This window comes from Staurois parvus, unplaced genomic scaffold, assembly GCF_062004578.1.
Source record: "Staurois parvus isolate SC_StPar_1 unplaced genomic scaffold, SC_StPar_1.0 ptg000202l, whole genome shotgun sequence".
Taxonomy (NCBI): domain Eukaryota; kingdom Metazoa; phylum Chordata; class Amphibia; order Anura; family Ranidae; genus Staurois; species Staurois parvus.
This window is the reverse complement of record NW_028317998.1, coordinates 6,350,895-6,369,800: the sequence shown is the minus strand read 5'-3', so window position 1 is coordinate 6,369,800 and position 18,906 is coordinate 6,350,895.

Below are 18,906 nucleotides of genomic sequence, written 5' to 3'. Positions count from 1 at the left end.
TAATAAGTCCATCCATGAAATTTCCTTGCTATTAAATATTCTACGGTCAACTGTTAGTGGTATTATAACAAAGTGGAAGCAACTGGAAACAACAGCAGCTCAGCCACGTAAAATGACAGATCAGGTCAGTGCACGAGGAAGCGCACAGTGTGCAGAAGTCGTCAACTGTCTGCAGAGTCAATAGCTAAAGACCTCCAAACTTTCTGTGGCCTACAGATTAGCACAACAACAGTGCATGAATGGGTCTCCATGGCTGAGCAGCTGCATTCAAGCCTTACATCACCGAATGCAATGCAAAGCATTAGATGCAGTGGTGTAAAGCATGCCGCCACTGCACTCTAGAATAGTGGAGACATGTTCTCTGGAGTGAAAAATCATGCTTCTATGTCTGTAAATCTGATGAACGTGTCTGGGTTTGATGGTTGCCAGGAGAACAGTACTTGCCTGACTGCATTGTGAGAAGTATAAAGTTTGGTGGAGGGTCCACCACATTCAGTTTTACGTACTGATGTCACTTCCGGTTCCAGGTATTGGAACTCACGCTGGCTCCAGAAAGCGGAGCGGCCGCAACTACATACGCTGAGTGTATTGGTGCTGAGATATTGGGCACATAAATATGTGAGTGCAACTTTTGTTTTTACTTCTGGCATTTTGTACTGTATATACAAAAAATACTACACTATGCAAATGTATCTCTTCTGGCATATGTTGATTTAATTCATGAGGAGAATTTGGGTGAGATTTGGAGATTTTATAGAAGAAAACCATTACCATTGAGTGGAAAATCTTGGGCTAACAAGTGCATTTGACCTTCCTTTTATTTAAGGGGTCATGGATCTGTGATGAGTGTATTGGAGTGGTACGTGATGGAGCACTATCAGCATATAGAAAGAAGAGATACTAATGAGCACTGCAATAATTTATTCACACGTTGTTTGGAGTGGGACTTTATCTATACTTTATGTAGTTTATTTATGTGATAGAGAATGTTTGCTTTTTCTAGCAGTACTGTATGGAAGTAGAATGTAAGCGCCACACTTTTACTGTTTTTTTTTCACTTTTTTTAAGGGTATTTAGCAGTATACAAGGGGCAGCTACATATTTTCATTATTGAAAGCAGTGTTTTGTATTCACTCTAGGACCTGTTAGTGCCTCTAAATATTTTTACCAAACCAATTAAAGTTATAAGTAAATAATACATAATGAGTGTGACTGGCTGCTGCTCTAATAAGGTTCTACACCTTTAAGAACTAAATAAACATAAGAAGCACTCCCTAGTCAAGCAAATCATCATTAATTTGTCATTATCCACATATATCCTCTCACAAAAAAAATCAAGTGCAAAATGGTGCAGTCTCTTAATGTGCCATGCAGTATTTCAATAAATTAGGTGCAAGTTCTCAGTGCTGTGCTCCCTGCCAGTGATCACCCTCACTCATTGGCAACTATGGACTCTTAAATGTGTATAAGAGCCATTAACGCTGGTGAAAACCCTGGTTTTGCTGGAGCTTGTAGTCCTCCTCTCAGTAACATTGTATCATAATGGATAGCGATGATCACAGGGATATGTGTTTCCCACATATAAGGGAAATAGTAGAAGGGACCCACATACAGTAGTGTGATACCATTTATTGTATTATGTAAATCAGTTACATTCTAATAAATAGAAAATTTCAGGCAAAATCGATGGACTGGAAGTGACGCCACGATGTGCATTCCACCAGGGATATGACGACACCAATGCTCTACAGCTGATGCATTTCACCCCTCCGACCTCTGAAGACTCCCAGTGGAAGGGGTGAAATACATCAAGCTCCAGGACACCAGGATATTCACAATTGCTTATGACTCCTGTACACATTTAAGAGTTCACAGTTGTCAGTAAGTGAGGGGATCTCTGGCAGGGAGCACAGCACTGAGAACTTGTACCTGATTTAAAGAAATACTGCATGGCACATTAAGAGTCTGCACCATTTTGCACTTGGATTATATTTGGGAGAAAATATATGTGGATATGGACTAATTAATATTGTGTTTATGATTCACGGTTTTTTCTTAACTAGGCAGCTCTTGTTTTGTTATTTATGTATATCTTCCATGAATTATCAGTGGTCATACTGTCCCTCACCACTGTAAATCAGACAGAAGGTTTCTTCCAAGCTTTGGCTATAGTACATTTGTCGGTGAGGATATAATGTGAATTTTCAATAATAATAGTATGGGGGAGCTTGTTCATGTATAACACTGAAGCACAGAGTCGTTTTGCAACACCAACAGACTTGCTTCTCCAATTGCTCTTTGTGGATACAGTCTCTTCCTCACAGCCACTAACATTTTGCATCTGTTCCTGTACTTTAAATGGTATCCTCTATATTTTCATAGTTATGATTTAAAACGTCTCTATATCACTGTATATTTCTGATGTAGTTCACACATTGGCATAAAGATATGTTTGAGACAACATTATGCTTTTATCATATAGTAGTGGAATGTGGCAGCACAGAGGTTCATTTATTCACCCTGACAGTAAACTCTACTACTCTGACCTTTTCAGCATTCCATACTGTGAATCATTGATCATTCCTAGGCCCCATATCCATAGTCATAGTAGCCAGACGAAATCTACAATCACATACAGCTAATCAAAATGCAGAATATTGAAAAGGTTAAGGATTGTGTTTATAAGTCTTTTCAAAGTTCATTGTATTTATTTAAAATTAGCATGACGTTTTTATATGTGTCTTAGCAAGATGAAAAAATTGTTTTGTTTCTAATAGCAATTCCACATTTTAATTGATATGTTGATTTCATGCAGAGGGAGTATCCCAGGATGTCCTAAAAGAAGACCATAAATAATGTATGCATTTATATAAGGTGTTAAAATTCTATATTAATATAAGGTGTTAAAATTCTGGATAATTAAAACAATTAAATAGTTTAATTATAGTACGGTTAAATGCACCTAAATAGACAACATCTCTGCTTTTTCACGTTTCTTTACAAAAACATTATTAATAATTATTAAAGAAGATTCAAAATGACAATAATATTATAGCTGACATTATAAGCATCTATAAGAAATAATTTTCAGCAATATATGTCGGCCTTACTCTTCAAATCCAGTATTGTATTATTTGCAATACAGCATATTTTAATCCTTATACAACAGATGAAAAATATTTGTATTTTGGCTTACATATATTTCAACATGCACTATATTGCCAAAAGTATTAGGACACCCCTCCAAATCATTGAATTCAGGTGTTCCACTCTCCTCCATTGTCACGTGTATAAAATCAAACCCCTAGGCATACCGACTGCTTCTACAAACAGTTATGAAAGAATGGGTCACTCTCAGGAGCTCAGTGAATTCAAGTGTGGTACTGTGATAGGTTCCATCCATGAAATTTCCTTACTACTAAATATTCCACAGTCAGCTGTTAGCGGTATTATAACAAAGTGGAAGCAAATAAGAACAACAGCAACTCAGTCATGTGAAATGCTGAAGCGCACAGTACTCAGAAGTCTCCAACTATCTGCAGAGTCAGTAGCTAAAGACCTCCAAAACTTCCTGTGGCCTTCAGATTAGCACAACAACAGTGTGTAGAGAGCTTCATGGAATGGGTTTCCATGGCCGAGCAGCTGCATTCAAGCCTTACATCACCAAATGCAATGCAAAGCGTTGGATGCAGTAGTGTAAACCACACTGCCACTGGACTCTAGAGCAGCGGAGATGTGTTCTCTGAAGTGGCAAATCACATTTCTCTGTCTGTAAATCCAATGGATGTGTCCGGGTTTGGTGGTTACCAGAACAATACTTGCCTGACTGCATTGTAGCAAGTGTAAAGTTTGGTAGAGGGGGGTTATGGTGCGGGGTTGTTTTCAGGGTTTGGGCTTGGCCCCTTAGTTCCAGCAAAGGGAACTCTTAAGGCATCAGCATACCAAGACATTTTGGACAATTTTATGCTCCCAACTTTGTGGGAATAATTTAGGGGTGGCACCTTCCCAGGGGCAGACTGACAACTCATGGGGCCCCCGGGCAATAGGGGATAATGGGGCCCCTGTGTCCTTGCCCAAACTCAAAAAATTCTATGAAAAAGGTACCAGGGTCATCTCATGGGGCCCCCTACTGACCCCGGGCCCTCGGGCAGTGCCCGAGTTTCCATATGGTCAGTCCGCCCCTGCACCTTCCTGTTCCAACATAACTGTGCACCAGTGCACAAAGAAAGGTCTATAAAGACATGGATAAGAAAGTTTGGGGTGGAGGAACTTGGCTGGCCTGACCTCAACCCAATAGAACCCCTTTGGGATGAATTAGTGCGGAGACTGCAAGCCAGACCTCTTCGTCCAACATCAGTGCCTGACCTCACAAATGCGCTTTTGGAAGAATGGTCAAACATTCCCATTGACACACTCCAAAACCTTGTGAACAGCCTTCCCAGAAGAGTTGAAGCTTTTATAGCTGCAAAGGGTGGGCCAACTCAATCTTTTTCTGAAAATAAAAATTTTAGTCAAAAGTTGTTTGCTAAAGAACTCAATATTTTTTTAACTAATTGTAACACGTTGGAGACAATATATTAATACTAAGGATATTATTAAAGAGTCTCCAAATATTATAATCAATGGGGTTGATTTGCTAAATGGAAATAAGCTATTAACTTTACAAGAGAATTTGTACTTTGCAAGGGAATTTTTTCTTAGCTTAGTGAATGAAGTGAAGCTCTGCTGACATTCAAAAATACAGTTTTTTTTTATTTCCGGGCACCTGATGGGTATTTTTCAAATTGAATTTTAAAAACATTTAGTACACTGATGGAAAAATCCCTTGCAAGCTGAACAGCTTATTTACCTTTTGTATGTCAACCCCATTGTCTTAGAAATAACTGAACTTATTTTGAGACCTTGTGGATGCAAGCCATCATGTGATATCTTACAGTGTTTTTATACATTTGGATCATTGTAACATTAAGACACAATCCCTTAAAATACCTACTTCCAATGGGCCCAGGCTTCCATGCATCCACCCCCTAAGGAAACATGAAGATGGCAGCTTGGATCACAGTATGACAGCACAGAACATTGCTCATATGTCATTAGGTGAGCAGCATTCTGTGCTGAGGTGAAGAATGCTTATACACCACAGTAAAGGGGAAGAAGAAAATGCATGTGATGTAATCAGATCAACCAAAAAACCCATGTAAAATAGATATGTATATTTTTTTTGTGGCAGTTTTTTCCAAACTGGAGTTTCATTTTAATCATTTTGGCATTGCCACTCTAATTTCCTCTAAACCACCATTTATAATAAACTCTGAATTGTGTTTGCTCCTTTTCATTCAAGGCTGTGACTTTACAGGAGTACATTTCAGGGTAATTAGGAACTTACATAAGTTGAGTCTCTTAATTAATATTTGGGCAGGGGTGGACTGTTTTTAACTCAAGACTGAGTACCCCAAAAGTTCTGTTTTATGGTTCACTGATACCTAAAAACATCCTATGGGAGGTCTGAACAATTCTCTCATATACTAGTGTGTAACTGTCAATAGGTAAGGCATTAATCTTTGCATACATGTGTCACTGCAGTATAAATGTAAAGTAACCAAAGTAACTTACCAGTGTCCTGCTAAACAAGAAACTTTTGCTGCCAAGCTAGCAAAATCATTCCAGTTGTTATTTGGCTGAAGAAACTTTGTCAAAGTTTCCATACGATGCCATGTTGCCAAATACCCATGACTGAGCTCTCTAGATTCTAATATCTAACTAATGACCAGGTGCTAATAGGATCTCAAATAGTAAATATATCTATAGACCTAAGATTATGGTAGCCCATTTTTATCGATTGGAGTTAGAATGGGAAACTATTGTAAGGCTATGAAAATATTGAAAAATCTTCAGACCTCCATGGGCTATTTATAAGAGTGAATTTTCCCAAGAAATGTGATTATTATATTTGTTTATAAAATTGTTTACCAGAATAAGCAGGGCCATGTTTCAGCAACACCTCACTGCACCTTTCCTGACCCCTCCCCTACTTCATCCCTTCCCTAAACCCCACATGCCTGCCTCTTCTCTTCCATACCTACACTCTCCTCTTTAATATCATTTTTTGGAAAGCTACATTCCCATGTCCATACAAATGGTTTTTACCACAAAAATAGGCCTCTTACCTCATATGATCAGAATAATTAGTGATCATGAAAAATAATAAAAACTCATATTTATAATATAATAATATTTCCCAAACAGAATCATCCTGTGAAAAAGAAAAAATATAAAGCATATATTCACTTTACTAATCTATTAGTAGGGTACAGAATGATGTTCATTTAAGGTGTCTCTATTAAAATATAGTGTGTAACTATCACAAGTACATAAACATCAATATTACAAATAACTCCTTTAACCACTTGTCTCCTGAAGATTTACCCCCCTTCCTAACCAGGCCATTTTTTGCGTTACAGCTCTGCGTTACTTTGACAATTGCCCAGTCATGCAACGCTGCACCCAAATTAAATTTATATCCTTTTTTCCCACTAATTGAGTTTTCTTTTGGTGGTATTTGATTGCCTGTGCACTTTTTATTTTTTGCGCTATAAAAAAAAAGACCGACAATTTTGAGGAAAAAAACAATATTTTTACTTTTTGTTATTAAACATGACCAGCAAAAAAAAAATTAAAAATCAAATTGCGTCATAAATTTAGGCCAAAATGTATTCTGCTACATTTCTTTGCTAAAAAAAAAACAATACATGTAAATGAATTGATTTACGTGAAAGTTATAGTGTTTACAAATGGCGGTATAGATACTGGAATTTTTTTTTTTTGCTAATATTGGCAGCGATCAGTGACTTATAGCAGGACTGCGGTGGGCATTCTGACACTGGGGGGAACTGACTTGGTATCACTGACATCCCCATATAGCGCAAAAAATAAAAAATGCACTGGCAATCAAATTCCACTGAAAGAAATCTAAATTCGTGGGGGAATAAAAAGGATGTTCATTTCATTTGGGTGCAGCGTTGCATGACCACGCAATTGTCAGTTAAAATAACCCTCAGAAGGGCAAGTGGTTAAATAAAGTTTTTTTGCATTTTGGTGTATTTGTTAATGCTACAAAAAAAGATTACCAAAACAAACAAAATTGTACATATAACTGGTTAAAAAATCTGAAAAATACTGCTAGAAAACAAAAAGACAGGAGTAACTTACGGTTGATTAGGGTTAAAAAAAAGGTTTATGAAGGTTAAATGGGAACATTCAAATATTTTTTTCCCTTTTGTGGCTGCTTAAACTGTCATTATCTGAAGATTAAAACACATGTACAGTAAAAGAATTAAACCAAGATATTACTACATTTTTATCAGTTAGGCCCACAAGCACTGAGGTTGATTTACTAAAACTGGAGAGTGCAAAATCTGGTGCAGCTCTGCATAGAAACCAATCAGCTTCCTGATTTTTTTTTTGTCAAAGCTTAATTCAACAAGCTGAAGTTAGAAGCTGATTGGCTACCATGCACAGCTGCATCAGTTTTTGCACTCTCTAGTCCTCCAACCTCCTGGGTCATGTCACAGGTTCAAGGAGACTGCAGGTCTATTCATAGAAACCAATCAGCTTCCTGATTTTTTTGTCAAAGCTTAATTGAACAAGCTGAAGTTAGAAGCTGATTGGCTACCATGCACAGCTACACCAGTTTTTGCACTCTCCAGTCCTCTAACCTCCTGGGTCATGTCACAGGTTCCAGGAGGCTGCAGGTCCATTCACAAAATGCAGCTTGACTCATACATGCACAATGGGAAGCAAGCTGCAAAGCCAAAAGAAGTCACAGCTGGCTTCCAACATCCAAGTTAGCAACACTGGGGACCCAAAGATCAGCAAAGAACCAGCCTACTGAGTACAATAATGTACCCTTGGACTGGTAAGTGCATGTTTATTAAAAGTCGCCAACTACAGTATTTGTTGGTAATGACTTTTCTTTTTTTTCTCAAACCGGAGATCCCCTTTAAGCAGAAATAAAATCCAGAGTCTCTAATCCTTATTCCCTGTATCTAAAACACTTAAAAGGGTTTGGCTTAAATTAAGCTTAATGGATTTTTTGGGGTGAACCTTATATCTAAGGTCTGCAAATAAAGCAATAGTGGTCAAAGGGTGCACATGCTGACATTAGCACCCTATAAGCCTTGAGCCACATGGATCTGTCACTGTCAGATGGCTTGTAACATTGTCCAATAATCCATTTATTGCTATTTGTATCTATATCTTATTCTACTCATAATTTGTTAGCACCATTTTAGCACAATTGCATTCTTCACTGACAAAGACATCAGTCACACTCACTTTTATATCACTAATCGCAATAAGCAATTGCTATATTTTTCTCATAAAATACTGATGAATACTTCAAAAGTGAGAAATTCGTAGCCACGAGCAAAAAAGATCATTGTGCTCCTGTTCCCCTGACAATGGTCTTTGTCAATGAAACACATTGGGATTGGCTTAATTGGTGATATCACTATGCCTGCCAGCTGATGGAGGAGCTGATCTTTTTAACGCTTGTGGTTTTGAATTTCCTGTAAGTACCTGTCTTATGAAATAAACATTAATCCATGGCAGTTTTACACTATGTTGAACATTGTTCCTTTCTAATGTTTGTGAGGATCATAACATCTGGTATGCTGATGATCTACGATGTGATCGACCAGATGTCTGGGTGCCTGGACCGGCCATATTGGAAAGTTCATGTTGTGGTTCATTTGAGTCAAGCTTTATTGTTCTCTTTTAAACCTGAGAGATCAATATTTTCCAGTGAGAGGCTGTGAAGTGGTTGGTGAAGGGAACAAAAGGTGTACATTTGATACACTGGCAGACATTGCAATAGTCTTTTTGGAGGACATTTTTGTTTTTATCTCTTGGAACATCCATTTGGACACTTATATGGTGTATGCTTTTCTGTTACAAAGTGATTGTTGACATTGATTTTGCTTTAATTATAACTGTATGTGGATGTGCACTTATAACTATTGTACATACCAATATATAAAAATATATCGCTTAAGGGTAGTTTTTTTGGCAAATTACTTTCTTTTATATGGTTGTAAGATGTTTTTGTGTAAAGAATTGTTTCCAGTTTTAATCTACCTACCCTCAGATAATTTGCTTTTAATCCCTTTTTTTTAAGAATGATCGCCATTTAATTTGGCCATCATCCTATTTACAATTCTTTTTCTGATTGATATTTACTGGCCATTGTTGAAAACTAGAAAAGAATCATGGGAAAAGGAATAAAGAAATGAAGACTAAAGAAAAGACTTTATTTCTCTCATCCACTTCCCACTGACTCTAGTAAAAAAAACTATAGAATCTTGCAGAACTGGACAACAACTAGGAAAGAAAAAGTAATGCTTATATTGATGTATTCAAACAAGCAAATAACAGAAAATCTAAAGACCAGTTCCTGCTTTTAGAATAAGAAGAATTGAAAACTGTAAAAAAAAAGTCCATATGCACATGGTTAATACTTACATTTATCACTGGAGTAATTTATTTGGGATAAAAATTAGTGTGGTTATATAAGATTAAAACACAATTTAAATTGCAGTGGCACCACCTTTCACCAACCCCTTGTTGCCATGATGAATTTTAAAATAAATTATATAAGGAAGCTAGAGAAAAGAGAATTAGAGGTTTTGCCCATTGCAAATGGATGTATAAAACATTTAATTATTTTTAAAGAACATAATCTGGAATCTGGATAGTTATAAATTAACACCAGTGTTTGGTATAACACACTAGTTTAGGCTTTTTAAAATGTACACTGTTAAATGTCATAGTTTAGAGATTAAACTTGTTTATCCATAGTATTCTATTACTTTTTTGCTGGCATCCTTTAAGTTGGCTACAATTGAAAATACTACATGAAATATATAGTGATTAATTTTTCAGGTACCCCAATAATACAGTTCTAATATGCATATTCTGGTATTTTGAGAAACTCCATGACCCCATAACTTTAATATACATAATATACTTAGTAAGGTATATTAAAAGGATTGTCAATTATCACTTTTATGTTTTATTAACAAACATCCTATTTGTCACGTGCATGTATACAGAGCATGACATGACAAGGGTTGCCTCTTGCACAGTTCCCATTCAAGCACCCTTGATAGTTGAGACAGGGTCTGCAGGGGTGAAAGAAAGGCTCTAGTGCTAAGGTGTAGACACTGTGAGCAGGAACTTATGAGCATTAGTATCTGATGAGCAGAGGTACAGCTGATGATGCACCAGGGAGATGCCACCTCTCTATCACCTCTCCGGACCAACCCTATAGTAAGAAGCATTCCAACTGGCCCCTTGGAAGAGTGCATCTCGCTTTATTCAGATGATATGCTGATGTATCTCATGGACACACATAACACCTTGTCACAAGTCCTCCATTTAATTCAGGGATTTGGGCAATTTTAATGATTCAAGGTTAATTGGTCAAACTCACATATTTTTTCATGGATGAAAATCCCTCTTTTACTTTAGTGTCAGATTGCCGACTACAGATCACCTCTAAATTTATATATCTCAGTATTTATATTTAATTAATAATAGCAAAGTTTTGTGATAATAATTTGGCCCCCTGTATCACCTTATTTAATTCTAAGACTGTTCCATGGGTTAAACTTCCCCTCTCTTTGATGGGAAGAGTGAATCTATTTAAAATGACCTTTCTTCCCAAGTTTTTATACATATAAGAAAATATTTTATGGAATTGACTCTATTCTAATGAATTTTTTGTGGCATCCCAAATCTCCTAGAGTCCATTGGCTACTTCACAATTGTCTAATTATCGAGGATGTATGGCACTTCCCAATCTCTGCATGTATTACTATGCAGCCCAACCTCTATATATACAAACATTGGTGGATTTTTCCACAACTTAATAATGCCACAGAAGCTGCCATAGTCTCTTCGTATGAAACCTTTTATCTAGATGCCCCCTACTAGTGAATGACAGTGTCACTATTCTTAATATATAATTTCATATTTATACTCAGTGTTTACATAGTTTGGCGGAGGATAACCATCTTCGCTCTCCGAATCAACCACTTTGGCATAATCCAAGACTTCTTAGCTTTCTCTCACTCCCATATGGTATGTTGTGGGCAAGACTGGAACTATTGTATTTATACTAGTTTTATGAGGATGAAACATTGAAGTCTTTATGGCAGCTCTGCCCAGAGCTGCATATCCCTCTCCACTGGTCTTTTTACTATACGCAGCTTTGGCTTGACCATGTCCTCCTTCGTTCTGACTATATAGGCCTTATCTCCGCATATTACGGCTTGTTAATGGATAGTCACTCTGCATCACTTTCTACTATGCAAAATAGGTGGTTGGGGGATATACCAGATCTTATGGCAGAAAATTGGCATGAATTATTTAATTCACACTCTAGTACTATTATTAGGGATAAGCTCATCCAGGTACGCTATTTACATAAGGTGTATTACACATCAGCACGCCTGTGCTATACGCGTAGGAGATCCACCCCTACCTGTTATAAATGTGAGTGTGAGCGGGGGGATTTTATACATATGGTTTGGAGTTGCAATAGAATCCACCCAGTCTGCTCACAAGTGACAGCGTTTATAGTAGATACATTTGATCTCTACAATGTTTGCTGTCCTAAATAAAGTCTACTTGGCATATTTGAGGAAGTCTCCACTATAACTAAATACTTTCTGCGTTTGTTATTTGATTATGCCAGGAAAATGATAGTGATACACTGGACTCATACAGAGGTTTTGCATCTTGGGTTATGGAATACATTCATTAAAATATTCAGTTTTTAGCACTTTATGAATTAACATATGAGGTCAGAGGATGCCCACAAAAGTTTTATAAGGTATTGGGGCCTTGGCTTGACATTCACAAAACTAGTGATTCTATGCTATCCTTGAGTTCAGACTCAAACACAGGATAGTCTTAGCACCTTGATGTTTCTAAACATATTGTACTCTATGGCCACCACCTCACTCCCAGTTATATATAAGTTGTTGGGTAACAAACTGTGACGATCGCGGCGTCAGACCCCAGCCCTACTCATCAAACTCGTAACCGAAGGACTAGCTAATCTAAAACCGCACTGTCATGTGCGGAACAATGCCACACCCAGCTGCACCCTGCACACAGATTTTCCAGCTAATGGACAACAATCTGTGTACCTGCAGCCTGGGAGCGATTGCTACTGGGTCAGGTTAATTACACAATTAACCCTTCACACTGCCACCACCTCCTTTTTGTACAGAGAAAGAGGAAACTCGGCAATATCAGCAATAACACTATGATGCTTGAATAATCGTCGGTATACCACTGTCACCACAGGCAGAGATATACCGAAGTTTAAAACACACACACAGTAGCGTTCTTCAGAGGCAGGGTTGCTTAGTTTGCATTAAAGAGCTTTAGAAACAGTTCAACACTTTCAGAAAGTAAGATTTATTACTAAATGGTCAAAAGGGTGCAATAAAAATATTTACAGAAAAAGATTTAGCCAATATATATATAAATATACAGAGAACAATAGCACAGCAAAGAGATAACAGAAAGAAGTGTAGAGGGATAAAGTACTTGCCGTCCGCCTTGGGTTAAGCAGATCAGGTTTCAGAGCCAAAAGGGTCTTATCTCCCAAAGTTAGTTCTGATGTTAAAAGGGAGATTCTTCAACTTCAACTCAGATTAGCTTAGCTTTTTCTAGGAACTCCACAGGGTGTCTCCCTGAAGCAGAGAACCAATCGCCTCATTTGGTGATGGGGTTGTGTAGACGGGGAGCTCAGGCTATGACCAAAGCCTTCACAAATTATACTATGGCCAATAACTTTTCCTAGGTACATATATCATTCTATCCACGAGTAGATTAATAGCAAGAATCATCTGCTGAACGGTTAGATATGAAATATGACATACCTGCTTGAATGGTTAAGGAGATATAATTTTCTGCTCTCCTGTGTATGTCAGATAGGGGGTGTAATATACCAGGCAATTTGTATTAAAGTGAGCCATCCGAATATGTGTTCCATGTTTGTGTAATTATTTCCTATTTGGAAATATAAAATTATATGGAAAACTGGGTTTTAAAATGTAAGTTTGTTTTACGACTCCCTGGAATGTCTTTTGAAGCTCAGTGAGGGCTCGGTTTATGGCTTTACGACCCCTTCTCCAGCAAGAGTCTCGCAGACAGAGGGGCACCAGCTAGTTGTGGGATTTATAACCATGACACCCTCCCAATGAGTTTGCTGCCTGTGATCTGCATCAAACAGACCACATGTCACTCAACAGAGAGGGAGGGGGGATATTGGAGGAATCTGATTTGGGAGAGAGAGATACAAAATGGATCGGTTTGGAGCAAAATGGATGATTATGTCCATCTCTGTGTGTCCATCTCTTCGCTACACAAACCATGCACAATTTATCACTTATGTAGGGTTATACCTGTTTGAGGTTTAAACCTGCAGAAATGTTCCTGGGTTGTTCAAGATTTTGTATTTTTTTCTCACTGTATTTCTATTCAACTAGACAATGTACTTGTGGTGCTGTATTACTCTGGTCCGTTTTGATATCTCCAGCCTCTGTTCAGTTGACATTTCATTTTGAAAATGTACATTTGTCCAAGTATACTTATTTATTTTCAATAAAAACAAGTTTAAAAGAAAACTCAGCACACATGACCAATCCCCATGGAACTGCTCGCCAAAAGATAGCTCCCTAAACTGTCATCAGTTACATAAGTGAAGAGGTGGGGATTGTATTGACATCATTGAACAAATATTGCCAGTGACCATATTTGAGCAGTGATGTCCCTTTGATTGTGTGAGCTTGTAAGCAAAGTGTCTTTGATGGCGGCAGTTGCTAAAGAAACAGCAGGAGTCAGCACCTACTGCTTCTTTAGAAACCATTTGCAGTGGGAAGCTGCAATAATTAGGAGGGGTGAAATTACTGCTTTATATATAATGAACAGGGGCCCCAAAGCATAAAAGTTTGGGCATTTGGACCAAACTTTGGTCTGAACCTAGGTTAAAACTTAACCGCCAGCTCATTCATGTGGACAAATGTATTGTGATCCATGGGAATTATTAGATCGTGTTAACTGATTATTTTAAATCTGTTTTGGATCTCAGAGACACTGCGAGACCATGTAGATTTAGCACGGCACCTGGATATTTCTACTATTCCTAGCAAGACTTAAAAAAAAAATTCACCACAGATGCACTTTAAAGTATCCACTTATTTCTTACACTTTTTTGCATTTGTGAAACTCTTTATAAAATATGTACATAGTCAATGTGCTTTTACAGAAGTAGTTTTTGAATACCCTAATACATAATGGCTGAATAAAATGCATTTTAAAATATTGTGTTTCTTTGAACACTGTAAATATTCACATGCAGTATATGTGTTTTATTGCAATTATTCATTTCTCATTTGTCTTTGCTTAAGAAAAAAATTTAAACAAAAACAAGAATAACACCCTTCTGTTCTGTGAACTGTAACACCTCTTTTGGAAATATTTCTTTTCACACATTGTTGTTGCCAATAATAGAATGAAAGATAAAATGAACTCAGAAAAATATTAACTTAGTAAATATCCTTTTTACCACTTTCAAAACAACAAGAATCAAATGCTTTTTCCCATTGTAAATATACAGGTCTTCACACCTCAGGCCATCTCGGATGGCTTGAGAGGGGTGTATGCCTATTCCTTGTGGGGGTATAGGAAGCAGGCAGCTCCTCTCGCCAGTGGAACGCAGCGTGGTCCACAGCGTCTGGACCAGAAGTGGCACAAAGAGTTTCAGAGCATGCGCAGTACATCGGGAGGTATGTGATGTGCCCCTTCCTCAAGCTAATTGGCCAGGATGACGGGAGGATAATTTATTCATGGAGCACAATGTGTTGTTAACTTCTTAAGGGCCAGGGGACATGATAACGGTCATAATAGCAATAAAAACAATACAAATATAAGAACCAGTATTCAATACAATAACACAATTAAAAACACTTACAGTATACAGTATAATGTCAGCAATGGTACATCAAGCTAAAACTAAAATCAGAGGTAATATCAATATTTAACACCAGTGGTAATGCTTAACACCAATGGCCTCCCAGACATCTACAGCTATGAGGAAGAGGCTCTTGGAGGAAGTTGCTGGAAGACCAACATCTATGCAAACTCAAATAGGTTAAGAAGCATACAGCAGATATTGTGCACAACACCAAGGAGTGGCTTGGCAAGTAGGGCATCCAGATGGAAGTATATCCACCTGGGACATCTCAGGGACTACCAAGTGCTAGGGTTACCAAGCTGGAGTTGATTATAGTGTTGACATAACCTGGTAATAATTACCCACACTGGACAACTTTCATCTTTTGTTGTTGCTTCGATATATATTCCCCCACCCTTCTCTTCCACGATGCTATACTCACTTCTGAACAGGATTACTCCGCATTGCCCATCCAAATTGTTAGTTATGGGGGGCTTTAATGCCATATTAGCCCCTGACCTGCATAAACCTACCCCCCTAAACATTTCTCCTTGGATTTGGTTAACTGGGCCCAGGCGGTGGGGGTGGTGGAGGTTTGGCGCTGGTTACATCCTACCACTCGTTCATATTCCTGTTTTTCTACGTCCAACAAAACTTTCTCTCAAATTGACCTAGCTTTTGCTAATCCAGCATTATTGGCAGATGTCCTATCTGCCCTTTACTTGCCTTGTGGTTTGTTAGACCATTGTCCATTGGCCCTGAGGCTCCGCTCCCCCCTTTCTCGTACCGCCTCCCTTTGGCGTTTGGGACCCCACTGGATCTCCCATCCATCGGTTGAAAATGCTATTACTCTATTGCTGAATGGGTTTTGGGATAATAATGTTGGGTCCTCCTCTCTAGACGTCACTTGGGATACCTTTAAGGTATATACCCAAGGACAATACATTTCCTCTGTGGCTGCAATTCGTAAAGCTCATGCCTCTGCCTCCCTTATTCTCCAGGAGTCAGTGGAGGACTGTTTTTTCAAGTATGCTGCAAATCCTACTGCTCCTAATTTTGACCTCCTAGCCATGGCCAAGAGAGCACTACACCTGCATATGGAGGAAGTTACCAGATTGAAACTTCTTAACAGTAAGCAATGAGTTTTTTAACAGGGCGACCGTAATGGGCGGCTGCTTGCAATGTTAGCTCACCACGATCAGCAGCTTACAATAATTTCCCAGCTCCAGACCTCCTCAGGGGGAGATGGTCTCCTCCTTATCGGACATACTAGACACATTTTGACAATTTTATGGTACTCTCTATGCCTCCAAACTGCCCCCAGATTTCCGGGCTTCTGATCTGTCTGTTTTGTTGGATCAGTTAGTGTTGGGATGGCTCTCGGATGCCGAGCATGGGGCCTTGGTGAGGCTCATAACTTCTGAGGAGGTCTCTACAGCTATTCATTAATTTCCTTCTGAGAAGGCCCTTGGCCAGGATGGTCTCCTTATAGGCCACGGTGGGCCTATAAGGCTCACTGTGAAATGCTTGCCCATTACAGTTTGTCTTCAGGAAAGTTGCATTCCTCCATGGATCATGCTCATATGGTGTTAATCTATAAGGCCCCTAAAGATCCCACCTCCTGTGCCTCCTATAGGCCCATCGCACTGCTTAATACCGATTTTAAGATCCTAACCAAGCTTCTATCTTTAAGATTGCAACAATATTGCCTACCATTATTGTACCAGATGAGACTGGATTTATGACTCACAGAGCCACTGACATTAATATACGCAGATTGTTATGAATATTCACGCTGTATAAGATAATGTGGGTTCTAGAGCTGGGGCCTCCTTTGATCTTGAAAAGGTCTTTGATACTATAGAATGGTCGTTCTTATGGGAGATACTTTGCAGAATGGGTTTCCCCCTAGTTTTCATTGCTTGGCTTAAGACCCTTTATGCCAACCCCACCGTGGTGGTCCGACTGAATGGTGGCCTCTCAGCCCCATTTTTCTTATCCAAAGGCACCCGGCAGGGATGCCCTTTCTATCTGACTCTTTTTGCTATAGCAGTTGAGCCCATTGCTGAAGCTCTCCGTAATTCCCCCAATATTAGGGGACTCTACGTTGGAGGGTTGGAGGAGAGCGTGGCTTTATATAACAATGACCTTCTATTGTTCCTGAACGACGCAGGGCCATCGCTGGCTGGGGCCCTCCATGTCTTAAATGCTTTTGCTCCTGCTACAGGTCTCCGTGTCAACTGGTCCTTGTTGTTTCCCATTGACCCTCAGACTCCTGGCGGGGCCCTTCCCTCTACCCAATTACAACGGGTGGAGAGTTTCCGGTATCTGGGAGTTGTGATCTCTTGTCGGGCCTCAAATTTTCTTTCCTTAAATTTGGCTGTGGTGGCACAAGATCTTAGATTGAAGCTAAGGCATGGGAGTCCCTACCTCTATCTCTCTTTGGGCGCATTAACTTGATCAAAATGAAAATCCTTCCAAAATTTGCTTACTTATTTCAACACTCTTCGCAATGGATTCCAAAATCCTTTTTTAACCATCCTAATCACCTATTTTCCGCCTTCATCTGGGGCGCCAATACTCCTAGGTATAAGCATTCCACCCTCATGTGGCCCCAGACTCAGGGTGGCCTGGCCTTTCCTGACTGCTATAAATATTTCTTGGCTACCCACTTGGTGATGGCAGCCTGGTGGCTGGCCCCCGATTCTTTCAATCCCTCCATGGTGCTGGAGGCTGCGGTTTTGTGCTCGATGGAGGCTTTGAGGTTCCTTATCTATAGGGGACCTCAGGCTCCATTTCCGTTAATGCTCTCCAGGATCACCACCCTATAGACCTGGCGTGCGGGTTTGATCTGTGAACGCTATCCCAAGCTAGCGGTTTCTCCGAATGCCCTACTATGGCTTAATACTACTTTACCCCATTTCTTTCTGTTACCTGAGCCACACACCTGGACCAAGTTTCATTTCACAATAATTTCACAAATTGTCACAGGTTCTGTCCTTTTCCCTTTTCCTGCTTTCTCTTCTACTTATAATGTTCCTGCATCCTATTTATTCAATATTTACAGCTTTCCCATGCCTTCCTTGCTCAACTCCCTCCTTCTACCCTTTGACTCACTCAATCGGCCCTGGAAGAGGTTATGCTATCTGATTGCTTGGTGGAACCCACTTCCCATCTGTACTCACACCTGTTAAGGGTTTCCCTACCAGCTTTGGGCGGCCTGCGGGAGAGATGGTCATGGGATATTCCGGAATTAGATGATGATGATGACTGGGATGATATTTGGGAGTTGCCTTTTCACTCTCTGGTCTCTCTAAGAGACCGTTTGATTAAGTTCAAGATTGTACATCGCGCCTATTGTACCTCATATAGGCTTTACAAAATGAGCTCCACACACTCCCCTGAATGTTTGCATTGTGGGGGCTCACCAGGAGATTTCACCCATGTGTTTTGGCTTTGCTCTGTGTTGTCTGATTTTTGGAAGGAGGTAATATCATTGTGCAATAAGTTGACCTCAGCCCCCCTACAACCTACCATGTCAGTTTGTTTGTTAGGTCTGGTTAGTGATCTCCTGCCCACTATAGCTGAGCATACTCTGATTAGCCTACTGTTGTTATGCTAGAAGGCCATAGCTCTGAATTGGAAAAAACCTTCCCCTCCATCTATTATGCTATGGAAGTGGATAATTAATGTTTATTTACCACTTCATAAGGATACTTACATGCACAGGAGATGCCCTAAGAAAAATGATAGCGTATGGTCCAAATAGCTGACCGAACCCTTCACTGCTTCTGACATGACAATGCCCTGAGTAATATAGTATTTTATGATGTTTTTTGTATTCCTCCTGATCTTGGGGACATACTACATGCCATAAT